The sequence below is a fragment of the Hyaena hyaena genome, unplaced genomic scaffold (genome assembly GCF_003009895.1).
Source record: "Hyaena hyaena isolate Hyena2069 unplaced genomic scaffold, ASM300989v1 scaffold_133, whole genome shotgun sequence".
NCBI classification, from domain to species: Eukaryota; Metazoa; Chordata; class Mammalia; order Carnivora; family Hyaenidae; genus Hyaena; species Hyaena hyaena.
In genome coordinates, this window is record NW_024080765.1 from 418,678 (window position 1) to 433,128 (window position 14,451).

Here is a 14,451-nt window from a genome sequence, read left to right on the forward strand (position 1 = left end):
GCACCTACGCACAAGCACACATGTATGTGTACATGGTGCGCAGTTTTCTTCCTTTAAATATAGAAGCAAAACAAAACTTTTCTACAAAATTTTCTTCAAAAACCCACTGCAAAAGAAAACTGTCCATCATTTAAGAATTAAGGGTGGAATTTATTTTGAGTGGTGTGTGTGTGTGTGTGTGTGTGTGTGTGTGTGTAGGGGGTGGGTCAAGACGGCCAGAGGGTTGTGGTTCCTAATCTCTAGCTCAGAAGAAAAAAAGCAGAGAGCTTTTGAGGGCTCTTTTCTTAGGATACTTGGCAGTGGATGAAAAAGGAATTCTTAGCCAGTCGGAGCCCCTTAAAAGTTGAAGATGGTGATAATAGCTACATATTATTAATAATAGCAATATAGTGATAAAAAGAATGTTATCTCAGGGCCTAATTTAGTCACGTATAAAACAAAAAGAGTGAACTACATAAATTACCTTTAAATTCAATTCTAGCTCCATGCTTTCCACTTTTTCTTTTCTTTTTCCAAAAAAGAAGTGAGTTAAAGCTGGTTTAATAATCTTACATTCACCTCTGAGGAGGAACTAGTCATCTGGGAGGCCCTCTGGTGTGAAAGACAGTTTCCAGTGTGAGGAATGCAAAGGCAGATGAAGTCTTGGATCTGGTCCTCATGGAGATTTATGTGTATCCCAATAATTATATTGTCAGGACTAAAGTGCAAGACACTCCGATTAGCCTTAATATGTAATTTATAAATCCAGGCTGAATGAATTACTATCACTTTGGCCATAAAGTCAGCATACTTAAGAATCAATTTGCTATTTGAACATATTTTCCTATCTCTGGCGTAATTAGGCATGCTGGAAGTAAAAAGGACTTTGGGGATCATGTTTGCCCAGCCCATCTCTGAGGTGAAAACAGAGTTGTGGAGAAATGAAGAGAAGAGCCAGAATTCCGGTTTGCTAATTACCAGCTCTTCCCACTGGGGGGCAGCACCACGGAATGGTCAATCCAGTAGACTGATTCCTCAGCTGCACTCCGCGTGGACCCGGGGCAAAGGACTTACCCTCAGCGAGCTGTGGTTTCCTTATCTGTAGAATAAGAATAGTACTTATTTTATAGGATTGTTACGAGGATTTAAATGAAATAAGATACTGTATGCACAGCATTTAAAGCAGAATCTGGCGCAAAGACGGGGCCTAGTAACCATCAATTGCTACTAGTTACCATACTTCCTTTACCTTTTTATATGTAATTGCTCTGAATTTGTGCTAATTACAGGTGGTCTGAACCTTTATGTGGCCAGTGGAAGACCCTGGTGAGGCTTGGCATTGGCACTCCGTGACTGTGCACTTCCCAGAGCAGGGACCTAACAAGTTTTAATGAGAGTTATTTTCATTTTCTGTGATGAAGAGCATCCTGGCTTGGGATACCTTTCCTGTATGCCTTTGTGAATTGGGCGGTACAGGGTATGGAGCGTGGGGAAGGATGGGGCTTTGGGGGCAGGTAACTTTTATGTGGAGAGAAGCTTCAGTGCGGATGGCAAACTATTCAAAGACTCCAAGATATACAAACTAGATCTTTCTGCCCAGATTCAAGACTGTTTATTTACACGTGGGCTGCTTGGTACCTGTCCAACCAATTCTGAGTTTTACCTCTACCCACCACCATTCAGGTGCCCCTGGCAGGCAGCGGTGGGGAAGCCGCTTCTCAGCTGTGCACACTGACGCCACTGGGGGAAGCATGGAGAGCTTCGGAGGCGTCAAGTTCCTTAGTTCTAGCTAAAGTTCTGGGCTTTGTTTGTCACAACTGGGCTTTGTTTCCTTCTCAACTTATAAACCACCTTAAATCTGTTTTTGAATCAAAGTGGTGATACAAGTCAAATAAGCTCCTACTAAATATTTTTGGGATTTTAATACCCATCAATCTATTATTAAAGACACGTATGACAAAAAGAGTGAATAACAGTGTCACCAGCAGAACATTTTTACTACACGTGATCTTAGCCAAAAGGCCGAGAAGCGATCCCAGCAGAACATTTTTAGATGTAATGCGTGATTCTATGTTCCGTATTTTTTCATGAATGTTACAAGGGGAATGAAAATATTTGGCAAATAGACTCATTTGGGATGGAGGGAGCCATCTCACCATATTTATATTCTTTGTGTCGTTTTCCGACTTTGTCATCAGTTCTTTTTGCTCCATTATTAAACACCACCATCTGGTGAGATTCTAGCCCTCCTGGCCTTTCTTCTGTTGAAGATTCTTGTGATCTTAGTCTATAAAAGCAAAACAAATGGGTAATGTGTGACTTGGGACCAGAAAGTTAATTTAGCTCTGCCTGCTTAAGAGGGTGCCTTCTCTGTACATTCTCCACTGAGCCCTGTTCTTTTTTTTCAATTTTGCACAATGTGTATTGAACTAAGAAGACTTAGTCTTCATGCATAATTTCTAGAATAGAGAATATTGGTTCCAAAGGAAAAAAATGTGACAGTAGGACATGGTTATAACCCTGAGGAAAATCCTGCTGCAAGAAAATCAAATGGGAGATGCTAATAGATCCTATTCATTTCTGAATTCCTGAGCACTGAGTCAGGCTATGGCTTACTACCACAGAGAAGTAGTTTTTATTTCCACATTTATCCAGGGTGATAGGATGAAAGCCAAGCAGAGTGGTGGATTCTAAAAGGTGCAGAAGTGGGGCGCCTGGGTGGCTCAGTCGGATGAGTGCCCGACTCTTGATTTTGGCTCAGGTCATGATCTCATGGCTCATGAGATCAAGTCCTGCACGGGGCTCCAGAGCTGACAGCACAGAGCCTGCTTGGGATTCCCTCTCTCCGGCCCTCCCCATGCATGCACATTCTCTTTGTCTCAAAAAAAATAAATAAACTTTATTTTTTTATTATTATTTTTTTTAAATGCAGATCTAAGACTATTTATTTATTTATTTATTTATTTATTTTATTTCTAGGAGAGAGAGAGAGAGAGACAGCAAGAGCAGGGGAGGGTCAGAGAAAGAGGGAGTCACAGACTGAAACAGGCTCCAGGCTCTGAGCTGGCAGTCAGCAAAGAGCCCGACACGGGGCCCGAACCCACTAACCGCGAGATCATGACCTAAGAGAAAGTCGGACGCTTAACCGACTGAGCCACCCAGGCGCCCCTAAATAAACAAACTTTAAACGGTGCAGGAGTGAAGAAGGGACACCAACAAAAACAGATTCTCATCGGAACAAAAGCAAAATTCAAACTGGAAAGTCAACCGAGAGTCTGAGTGTCAAGTCAGGGAGCAGAGTGCACTTACAGGCAGTGGGATCCCCAAGCAGGTGTGTTGCTGGTGCCACAGGATTCTGAGGGGCCCTCACCCAAGTCAGTAGCATTGCTTGTATCTGGTTCCTAGTTGGCTCTTGGCTGGTCACCTCAGTAGACATGACAGACGTTCCCTCTGGGGTTGCTTTGTTTTCCACCGGCTCTGTAACCACAAGCTCATCACCCATTGAGCCTTGACTAGGTGGAATCTTTATTTCTTCTGGGAGCATTGGGCTTACGGTCTCAGGTGGCAAAGTTTAAGATAACTCTGAGGAATAACAATGACTACCACTATAAGGACAGCTAATGAAATGTGGCTCTATATTAGAGCGTTTTCTTCACGCTGCTGAATTTATCGTATTTTTAACGAAGGCTATTGGATAATAGAAAGGAGACAATGACAACAATTTTAGGAAAAATTTGCTTGCATTTCAAAATCATGCCTACGTCACAATGGTCCAGGTAATGTGAGCCCACCTCCACTCTCTTTTACAAGGATTGTTCTTGGCCTCTAACTGTTGATACAAGGGATCAGATCACTAGGTCTGGAAAGTAATGAATTTACCAGATTTGCACCTTCTAAGGCATTTTATATGTTAAATCAGGCACTGTCTTTTTTACAAAATCAGACTTGTATTTGAATGTGTCCTGGGAAGGGAAGTAATCTTTTCTATATCAGAAATCAATAGAAATATACAACAATCAACCAAATACAGTTAATTTCCCAAATAATTTCCCTTAACACCCTTGCTTTTCCTGGTTCAAATCTATTCAGACAGTGATTTAGGTGACTGGAGTGTTCTGAGCTTAGCCATCGACAGGACTGTTGCAATCCAGCAACATGGAGAATAAACTTTTAATTCAAGAAGAAACAAAGCCATATTATCTTATTAATGAGCTCCTAAACCAAAAAGTATAGAACAACAAAATTTTTTTGACTTTAGGGGTGCCTGGGTGGCTCAGTTGGTTAAGCATCCAACTTCGGCTCAGCTCATAATCTGGAGGTTCGTGAGTTCGAGTCCTACGTCAGGCTCTGTGCTGACAGCTCAGAGCCTGGAGCCTGCTTTGAATTCTGTGTCTGTCTCTCTTTCTGCTCCTCCCCTACTCACGCTCTGTCTCTTTCTCTCTCAAAAATAAATTAAAAAATTTTTTTTAATTAAAAAAAGTTACAACTTCAGAATTGACAAAGCAAAATACAACCCAGTAAAGAGCAATAACGGTTACATCTACTTTGCCCCTTCTATTGATTCCATCCAAATCAGAACAGTTAAACCCGAAAGGTTCAAAGATGCTTCAGCATTTGTGCAAGTATTTGAAAGCGTGAATAGTAGAAGGAAACTGAGGCACGTTGGCAGCTAGTTGAGTCGAATTAGGTATATTTAGAGACCCTTGTTCTTTGCTATTAGTTTCTCCACCCACTTTGTCTAAAAATTTTCAATGTTTTTAAAAAAATTGTTTTTAATTTCTGAGAGAGAGACATAGCATGAGCAGGGGAGGGTCAGAGAGAGAGGAAGACACAGAATCCGAAACAGGCTCCAGGCTCTGAGCTGGCTGTCAGCACAGAGCCTGACATGGGCTCGAATCCACTAACCATGAGATCATGATTTGAGCCGAAGTCAGACGCTTAATTGAGCCACCCAGGCGCCCCCTCTACCCACTTTGAAATGTTGCTGCAAACATGAAAACACTTTGTAAATAAAAGTGCAGATTCCTCCAGTCCCATCACCACAGAAAAATCTGGAAGTTTCATTGCATTTCCATTTGGAAGGGCTCAAGCATGAGGTATGAAGGTCTAAGAGGAGAGAGCAGGCATGACTGCAGTTATGGAAGAGGCCAGCAGGTGGGGCTGGCCAGAGGCCAGGGCATCCTGGTGGGTCCTATGCTGGAGGCTGGTGGTGGAGGCTGATGAGGGAGGCTGACCTTCCGGAAAGTTGTCACCAGCTTGTTGAGAAATGGACCTGTCTTGGCATTTTGCTTCTGCCTCTGGGAGCTGGGTGGCCTCTGCCTGGTTGTTGAATGTCTGCTTTCCAAATTCTGTCCCCTTAGGCTTTGGACCTCACCAATGATGGGTGGGACATGATTCAAATATAGAAGGACCAGTTTTAAACTATGTGTTTGTTCCTATAACTTATGGAATCTCCATGATGTGGAAAACTCAGGCATACAACCTTTAATGGCCATAGTACCACAGTCCTGATTTCAGCTAACATTTTGAAACGTAAAGAAAAATTACTTGTAAATGATACAGACAGAAATAATTTCATTCAACATGACAACCAATGCCCTAATCCCACAGGCTTCCTTTCCCAAGATTTTCCTGGGGGTGGCCTCTCAGGGCAGAGAGGGCGAGTTACCATGACTGTCCCCTGAGCTCTACCAACTTCAGATTCTCCTCCTGTCGCTTCTACACATTTTAAACTTGAGAAGGAAGTGTCACATATGACAAGCCTGCATTGCTCATCTCAGGAAGGTGCGGTCTACATACAGGTCGAAAGGCAGGTGTGGGACAGAGGTCCGCCCCAGGGTAGAGAATCACGTGTTACGCTATTACAGGTCCAGGACAGACACTCGGAAAAATTATGGTCACACCAGGGACTGAGAGCAGCCTGTTGAATAGAAGCATCTGATTTTACGTATGAGTATTAAAGAGGAGGTAGTAATTGTTATCATGCAATTTAATATTGATTGCAATAAGGAGTTATAATAACTAAGTCTAATTAATACATGCCTCAACAATTTAAAATTACCTGTAATTCTAAAAGGCTCATGTAGCATTTATTGCACCGTGGAGGAGGGTGAAAATAGGTTTTTAAAGCAAATTAATCATGGAAAAGGGAAGAAAACTAACGGGATGTGCTGGACACGGTGCCGGACACGGATCTCTTATTTACTCCTGAAGAAAGCTCTTTGAATCGTTATCCTTACCTGATTTTTACAGACGAAGAAACTGATGCTTAAACAGGCAGCTCGCTCGCCCAACAGTGAATGGAGCCTGAAACCCAGGTCTTCTAAGTACAGAGCCTATGCCTCTAATATTTTAAGAAGTACGGGCAGCCACAAACTTTCTGTCACTGAGAAACCAAGTGATCTCCACTTGATAACACAGGAGATGCTCATTACAATACTTTAGAATATGGTTGAGGGGCGCCTGAGTGGCTCAGTCAGTTAAGCATCTGACTTGGGCTCAGGTCATCATCTTGCAGTTCATGGGTTCGAGGCCCGCATGGGACTCTGCTGACAGCTCAGAACCTGGAGCCTCCTTTAGATTCTATGTCTCCCTCTCTCTCTACCCCTCCCCCGCTCATGCTCTGTCTCTGTCTCTCAAAAAATAAACATTAAAAAAAATGTTTAAATATGGTTGAAAGAAAGCTAAGGCATCTGGCAGCCCAAAGTCAGCTAGAGGGCGGAAAGCACTACATTTGTTTAAGGACTCAGACAATGTCTCACTAAAGGAAAGAAAAAAATTCAGATTCAATTTTGGGACCAACCGAAGTCAGGTGCTGGGCTAGAGGAATCATTAAGGCCACCAAATGTAGGCCTGGGGGACGGCTGTCTGAGTTACCAGGCCCTGCAGCTCATTAACACTGCGCTGGAATCACAATGTCGGTGACTTCCGTCAGCCCAGGCAGTGATTAATCACCCACTTTCCCCTCCACCTTTCCTTGGCGGTGCTCAGGGGAACCACCTCCAAATGCATCCCAGAAGGAAGTGTCCAGAAGGCGGAGGTGTGAGGGAGACAGATGAGATGTATCTTCTGAGCTCTCCATTCCCGCTGCTTCTCTGCGTTGCATATTTCTTCTCAGATCTAGTTATTAATTTCTCCTGCCTCACTACCATTCCCGAGGCCGCCTGGGGCCCTTTCCAGTGCTCGGAGCATTTTCTCATCTGCAACGGGCCGGCCCTCCCAGGACCTGGGCTCCCCCTCCTGTGTGCCTCACCCCTGTGCCCTTCCTAGGTCCTTGTTAAACTTGTCGCCTCTGTCACCTGAGTGGCCCAATGACCCAGGCTCAGAGGACCACCGTGCTTTCAGAAGCACAGGCCAATGGGCAGGAGCCATGACTGCAGATGTTGAGGGGGTTCAGTGTTTCAACCCCAGAAGCACTTTGGCCGTCTCCTTAGGACCCTTCCCATTTTATGCGCACTCCCCCTCCCCAAACTATAGAGTCTTTCATTCTCCATGCACCACGCTCATCTTCCACTTCCACCCTTTCTCCACACCCCCCCCATTCTTTCTCGGTCTCAGCCCCCCCAGCCCCCTTTCTCTATGTACTTTTCTTCTTCCTGTGACCTTCCCCAGGAACTGGTCTTGTGGGGCGGACCCTCCCTGGTCAGCCGAGGGGCATCTGGTGAGAGTGGATGCAGTGCTTGGTAAGGGCATGGAATGGGGACCGACCAGAGGCTGACCAGCACAAGACTCTCTGAGGCAGGCAAGAGCTGGGCTGACCGTGGGCACCCCCCTGGTTAAAGAGTTCATTAACAAAGGCCTGCTGGGTGAACTGTGGTCCCAGCAGGTGGGACACACGGCCTCACCCCCTCTGTTTCTCCACACAGTACCAAGCCTTTCCTAGCATAAGTGGTTATTGGACAGCCTTTCTCTGCTAGTTTTGTTTGCACGGGCAAATCCGTACTTTGAAATGAAATTATAAAAATAACCTGTTTCCAATATCCATAGCATAGAGCACCTCACAGGAAAGCCAACTTAAAAGTCTTTATGTCTCCTTTTCTGTTCTGATGACGAAAGCTTAAAAATGGAAGCTTCACAGAAATATGTAAAGTAAGACCTTGAAAGGCTTCTGTCAACCTTCTGGTGACAAGTCGACCCAGAGACATTCATCTCATGTGCTACGCTATCGTTATGAATCCGGGGAACGCTATAGATATGGCTTAGGAATTTGCTTCCCTCCAAGCCTCCAATTAAAATGCAATTAATTAAAATGAAAATTAAAATCTTGGGGATTCGTCACATCCGTTCCAAATACCTGTCTTCAGCCCTCCCAGGGCAAAGGGCCAATTTTTCCACACACACAAAATGTTTGTTTTGTTTCTATACAAATGTACCTTTTCTCTAGAATTCTAGAGCATGTTTTTGCATTACGTAAATAGACTAGTTTTTGGAAGAACTCACCCTTGTGTGATGCTAACTGAAGACCCAATGTGTCTCTTTTCTCTCTAAGATACAGAGGCCTGAGGAAGGATGAAGCCCAAGATCCTCTCTAAAGACAGATTCACGTTCCCCAGAACCAGTGTGTTTCTGAAAGTGTTTTTAGTTGTCTTTCCTTGAAATTCTAGGATGTCATTAAGGATCTAGAAACATTGTGGTCCAACCTTAAGGTAGCAATATATTTTCCATAAAATTTACAATAGTAATCGGTAGACATTAGGCGTGAAGCTGAAGGCCCAGCCTCTCTGCTGTGAGACAGACAGGAAAGGAGATTCATGAGAATTCTCAACTGAGAAAGAAATCAATCCATAATTTTGGGTTTCCTTGCTGAGTTGTGATCTGTTCCAGTCCGTGTTTCTGTCCCTTAGCCGGTGAGATTGTTACTGATTTGTTTGTTCTGCCAGAGAAACCTCCGAGGGGCCTGAAGACAGGCAATGTGAAATGGCTCCCAATTAGCCATCTGCGTTAGATATTCAGGAAATGTGTGAGGGCACTTGGTTCATGAGCATTTTATTTTGCCTTTGAAAGATTACTGTTGAGGGGCGCCTGGGGGGCTCAGCCGGTTAAGCACCCAACTTTGGCTCAGGTCATGATCTTGCGGTTCGTGGGTTCGAGCCCCGCGTCGGGCTCTGTGCTGACTGCCAGCTCAGAGCCTGGAGCCTGTTTCAGATTCTGTGTCTCCCTCTCTCTCTGCCCCTCCCCCACTCGTGCTCTCTGTCTCAGAACTATAAAAAAAAAAAAAAAAAAGAAAAGAAAAGAAAGAACGATTACTGATGACATCCCCAGGCCCTCCTGTGCATGGGGTCCCTCTATAAGGTCTCCGTGGTCTTGCTCTGTAGACATAATAGCAACCTTTTAACCCTTTGGTTGGAGATGTCCCTGCTGTGACCAGTCCGGTGGCTCTGATGAAAGGGTTCACATTTGTCTTTGGTCTAAGCCCGTTCTGCACCTGGGAAAATACACACGATCTACATCCCGGAGCGTCCTGCCAGCAGCTTTATCACAATATTTTAGTAGGGAGCCCGAGGAACCAGGCACAGCAGCTACAGATGCTCGCCTACAGGTGAGCCGGACACTCACTGCGTCCCATGGCCCCTCTGGCTCCCTTCCGTCCGAGTCACAGACAGGAGCTGGGCCAGACATCTGAGTGGCCTCTTTAAGAACTTCACCAGGAAGCCTACTGGCCACTGTCTGTCCTCATTGTCCCAGACACAATGGCCCTGCTCCAATGCACCGCTGGCCTTAACGAGGACTGCTTTGGAAAATGCTGTCACTTTGCAATGGGAAAGGAGACAAACAAATGTCCCTCCCAGGGCATCTTCCCTTTCTCCATTCTCTCCTTTGCATCCCTTCTAAGGCTCTTCTTTTTATGTGCTCTGAAGCATCCCCCAAGCTCCTTGAGAGTACTGTCTGCCCCCCACACCCCCAGGCCATACACTTTCCCCTAGAGCTGGTTCACTTCTCAGCAAGAGGGACGCAGAAGGAGAGCCGCACCAGAGGTTACGGATGGTGCCCATTAACAGGCGTGGGGCCCTCAACGGCCAAGTGCTGGGGTGCTCAGTACTGTTGACCCCAGTCTTCAGGTGAGGAGGCTGAGGCTCTGGGCTGCTGAGTAACAAGCTGCGGGAACCAAAGACCAACTCTCCTAATTCCTGTTCATTTCCGTTCCCACTGTCAACAAACACAACAAACATACCAGGCAGGATGGAAACATTTGTGTTACAGAGAATACTTTTTTCTTTTTCAAATTTTCACTTATATTCTAGTTAGTTAACATATAGTGTAATATTGGCTTCAGGGGTAGAACTTAGTGACTCATCTCCTACATGTAACACCCAGGGCTCGTCCCAAGAAGTGTCCTTCTTAATGCCCATCACCAATCTAGCCCACCCCCCCTGCCTCCCTCCATCCATCAGCCCTCAGTTTGTTCTCCATCACGAAGAGTCTCTTATAGTTTGTTTCCCTCTCTCTCTCTCTCTTTTTTCCTCTTCCCATATGTTTATCTGTTTTGTTTCTTAAATTCCAATTTTGAGTGAAACCACATGGTATCTGTCTTTCTCTGACTGACTTGCTTCACTTAGCATAATACACTCTAGCTCCATCCACATTGCTGCAAATGGCAAGATACCAATCTTTTTTTTTTTTTTTATATTTTTATTTATTTCTAGGAGAGAGAGAGAGACAGCATGAACAGGGGAGGGTCAGAGAGAGAGGGAGTCACAGACTGAAACAGGCTCCAGGCTCTGAGCTGGCAGTCAGCACAGAGCCCGACGCGGGGCTCGAACCCACGAACCGCGAGATCATGACCTAAGCGAAAGTCGGACGCTTAACCAACTAAGCCACCCAGGCGCCCCAAGATACCAATCTTTTTGATGGCTGAGTAATATCCCATTCTCCATATGTAGCACATCTTCTTTATTCATTCATCTGTCGATGGACATTTGGGCTGTCTCCATAGTTTAGCTATTGTTGATAAACATTGGGGCGTATGTACCCCTTTGAATCTGTATTTTTGCATCCTTTGGATAAACGCCTAATACTGCAGTTGCTGGGTTGTAGGGTAGTTCTATTTTTAACTTTTTAAGGAAACTCCATGCTGTTCTCCAGAGTGGCTGCACCAGTTTGCAGTCCCATCAATAACGTTAGAGGGTTCACTTTCTCGGCATCCTCGCCAAATTCTGTTGTTTCCTGTGTTGTTAATTTTAGTCATTCTGACAGGTGTGAGGTGGTATCTCATCATGGTTTTGATTTTGAGTTAAAAACACATTTATATTTTAGAAATGATGAAAATAGACATGTGCCTTTAAATCAGAAAATCCACCAAGAATTAAGACTTCATGAAGTGAAATGATTTTCTATTACTTGAAATATGTATCCTGACAAGGGTTTGTTTTTCCAAGAATTAGCTAGATTTTGTTTCTACCACAGATAATCCCTGGGAAGATAATTTTTCTTTAGTCTCTTAATTATAGGTTTCTACTACTCTCACAATTTCCAAATTCCTGTCATATTTTGTTTAAAAAGTTTTTAAAGTCTACTTATTTTGAGAGAGAGAGGGAGCTCGAGAGAGAGAGAGAGTGAGCAAGAGTGGGGGAGGAGCAGAGAAGGAGAGAGAGAATTCCAAGTAGGCTCTGTGCCAATGGCATGGCTCTAGCCGATGCCAGGCTAGAATTCATGAACTGTGAGATCATGACCTGAGCCACCCATGCACCCCTACTGTCATATTTTAAAGCATTGTAGTATGTATTCTTGTTTTTGAAAATCCAAATTTGGAAGATTGACTCTAAAAGTATACTTGTATTAGCCAGGTTTCATAGTTAATAGGAATTAACATATTAAGATGTAGAGTTATGTTTATTTTTATTTTTCTAGTTATAAAAGTAATATATGTTAGGAGAACAAATTTGAGAGCCAAAGAAAGTAGAAAGAATTCTACAATATCCCATAATTCTAGTCTCATTGTTAAAATTTTAGTACTTTCTTCAGTCTTTTTGTCTTTTAAATTGTATATATATGTAAAATCTATACTGTATGTAATATGTTATAAGTAATTTCTTATAAGTAAGTTCATATATGAACACCACTGCGTCTGTAAATATATGTATGCTAATTTGTACATTTATAGTAGTAACATTAATAAAAATTATTCAACTGTTATTATAGAACATAAATAGTAAATAGAATTGATTTTTAAAGTAAGGAATAGGGTTAAAATGATGGAACTTGTCTTCGGATGTTACTAATTACACTGATAGGCTAAAATAGCTACATTTAATATATCCTGGAAAACAGTTCTACTTAGTATGAAGTATAAATATATACATACCAGAACTTAAGGTGGAATTTAAATAGTATCTATTCACAAAACACTGCGTTCCAAAACATCACTTGTAGATTGTGCTGGGAGGCGGGAATTGGGAGCCAGAGGCTAACTTCCCCCTAGAAGGGCTGGTTCTTCCGTGTCCACAGTCTGGTTGAGGGTCGTGGGCTGGGCTGGGCGGGCTCTGCAGGCAAAAGCGAGCAGCAGGCAGATGGGGGGAATAGAATGGACATCCAGGGAGGGTTTTCTCTGTGGGAGCTTCTCTCTTTCCTTTCCCTTCCTCCTCCCCTCCCATCTCCTCCAGGCCATTTTTGCAGGCAGTACTAAAGTAGTGGGGGGTCAGGGAAGGGGGATTCCCTTCCCTTTCTTTCACTGTCTTCTCTCTTTCTTCTTCTTCTTCCCTTTTTCCGACCGGGTCTGTCTTTAGGAGACCAGGAGTGCTGGGTCCCCAGACCAGGGATGATGGGCAAAGACGAGTAATAAGTAAGACGAGAGTGGGCGTGGGTCTGCACAGGGTAGCAGCGTACGGCACAGGCAGGAGACCTTCTTTAGCTTCTGAGAGAGAAAGGAGTTATTTAAACAGTTGCATATTTGTAAACAGCCACTGGTATGTAAGGGGAATGTGCGGTTTGTGGCAGACGATCTAACTGGATCACTTTGATTCAAAATCCCGATCATATTAGTCGGTAGCGACACATTCAGCTCTAGGTGGTGGAAAGAAAAACGCTGAATTCTACAAAGTACAGGGCATTGAGATATTCTTTTGTTAAATTGAAGAAAAGTTAACATACGGTGTTATATTAGTTTCAGATGTGTGATATAATGATTCAACAATTCTAGACTTAGTCCTCATCATGATCAGTTTACTCTTAATGCCTTCACCTATTTCACCCAATCCCCCTTCCTCCTCTCCTGCAACCACCAGTTTGTTCTCTGTATTTGAGAATCTGGTTTTGTGCTTGTTTCTTTTTCTCTTCGCTCATTTGTTTTGTTTCTTAAATTCCACATATGTGTGAAATCAAACAGTATTTGTCTTTTTCTGGCTGACTTATTTCACTTAACATTATGCCCCCTAAATCCATCCATGTTGTTACAAAAGGAACAACTTACTCTTTTTTATGGCTGAGTAATATCCCACTGTGTGTATATATACCACATCTTCTTTATCTACTCATCTTTCAATATCCATTATTGGACACTTGGTGGCTTTCATATCTTGGCTATTGTAAATAATGCTGCAATAATCATAGGGGTGCATAAATCTTTTCAAACTAGTGTTTTTATTTTCTGTAGGTAAATATCCAATAGTGGAAGTACTGGACCATATGGTAATTCTAGTTTTAACTTTTTGAGGACCCTCCATACTGTTTTCTGCAATGGCTGCACCAATTTGCATTCCCACCAACAGCGCACAAGGGTTCCCTTTTCTCCACATTCTTATCAACACTTGTTTTTTGTCTTTTTGATGTTAGCCATTCCGACAGGTGTAAGGTGTTAAGTCGATGTGGTTTTGATTTGCATTTCTCTGATGACAGGTGATGTTGAGCATCTTTTCATGTGTCTGTTGGCCATCTGGATGTCCTCTTTGGAGAAATGTCTATTCATGTCCTCTGCCCATTTTAGTTAGATTACTTGAATTTTTGGGGTTGAGCTGTATAAGTAAGTTCTTTATATGCTTTGGATACTAACCCCATATTGATATGTAATTTGCAAATATCTTTTACCATTCAGTAGGTTGCCTTTTCATTTTGTTGAAGATCTCCTTCACTGTGCAGAAGGTTTTTATTTTGATGTAGTGTCAATTATTTTTATTTTGTTCCATCTCTTGCCTCAAGGAGACACGTGTAGAAAAATGTTGCGACAGCTGATGTCAAAGAAATTTCTGCTTTCGTTTTCTTCTAGGAGTTCTACGGTTTCATGTCTCACATTTAGGTCCTTAATCCACTTTTGAGTTTATTTTTGTGTATGGTGTAAGAAAGTGGTCTAGTTTCATTCTTCTACATGCAGCTGCCCAGTTTTCCCAGCATGATCTGCTGAGGAGATCCATACATGTTGCCCATACATGTTGACTTGGGAAGATTTAACATTGGTTCTTTTTCAATGGTTCTTAGACTTCCAACCTGCGCATCATTTTCTTTTAAGAGATTCTGGTGTGTGTCACCTCCTTATTCATAGAT